Source organism: Monopterus albus, unplaced genomic scaffold (assembly GCF_001952655.1).
Source record: "Monopterus albus unplaced genomic scaffold, M_albus_1.0 scaffold39.1, whole genome shotgun sequence".
Lineage (NCBI taxonomy): Eukaryota > Metazoa > Chordata > Actinopteri > Synbranchiformes > Synbranchidae > Monopterus > Monopterus albus.
In genome coordinates, this window is record NW_018127919.1 from 3,290,433 (window position 1) to 3,291,388 (window position 956).

Genomic DNA, 956 nt, shown 5'->3' on the forward strand with positions numbered 1-956 from the left:
ACGGAGGGCGCAAACTGCAGCTGGAGGCCCTGCTGAGAAGAGGACTTTGGCAGCTGTGCACCACACCCAGAAATTCAGCACCTGCCGAGAGAGAGAGAGAAAAAAAAGGAAAACCCAAAACTCCAGGAGAAGGAGCAGGGCAGGAGGCGGGGGACCCAGAAGGAGGGAAGCCAACAACAAAAAACAACCCCTGTAATAATGACAACCAATGTCCAGTGTCCAAGGCTGCACCCGGTTCAAAAGGAAAAGGAGGACACCCTGGAGGAACCCAGGAACACCAGGCAGGGGCATAGGAAAGGCACTTGGAAGGACAGCCGCAGAGCCCTACAGGAGAACGGAGAAGCCGCTCTGGAGGACGGCCTCGACACCAGGTAGGAGAACAGAGAGGCTGCCCTGGAGGATGGCCTTGGCACCTGCCGGGAGGATGGAGCCCTGGACCGAACAGGAAGGCTGCTTGGGAGTACAGCCTCGGCGCCGGTGTACCCCTGTACCAGACAGAGGCTGCGGCTTTTGGAGAACCGGATGGAACAGAGGCTGTGGCGGCTGCTGAACACTGAGGGACAGGACCAATGATGTGCTGAGCTACAGGGTTGATGCAGCGCTGGTAGATGGAGCAGAGGCAAGGACTGAGACGACATTGGCCCCCTCGGGAATTAGGAGGTGGGTGTTGTCGACAGCAAACTCCTCGGGAGCTGGGAGAAGGGCGTCGGCATCAGTGAATCACTCATGAGCTGGGAGTAGAAGGCCGTTGACGTCATACCCTTGGGAAACAGGAACAGGAACTAAGATGGCGTCGTTAGTGAATCCCCCAGGACCTGGCCCTGCGGGGCTGCAGTGGCAGCTCAGGGACAGACTTTGGTGCTAATGATGGCCAAGGCGGCCGGCAGGAAGCCAGAGGTCCAGACGGGATGAGGGCGGCCGGCGGGAAGCCAGAGGGCTGGATGGAACAAGGGGAG

General features: G+C 59.3%; 1 protein-coding gene across 2 annotated transcripts in view; it reads right to left on the reverse strand.

Annotated features, from left to right (window-relative positions):
• The window catches only part of LOC109959391 (uncharacterized serine-rich protein C215.13-like), a 13,430-nt gene that overhangs the window by 4,052 nt on the left and 8,422 nt on the right, over positions 1 to 956 (reverse strand). The window contains exon 1 of one of the 2 annotated variants that reach the window (XM_020598693.1): positions 329 to 451. The exons of the other annotated variant lie outside the window; for it this stretch is intronic. The gene's annotated coding sequence lies outside the window, so the exon portion shown is untranslated. Of the gene's footprint in view, positions 1 to 328; positions 452 to 956 lie in introns of those variants that run through there. 2 annotated transcript variants of the gene reach the window in all.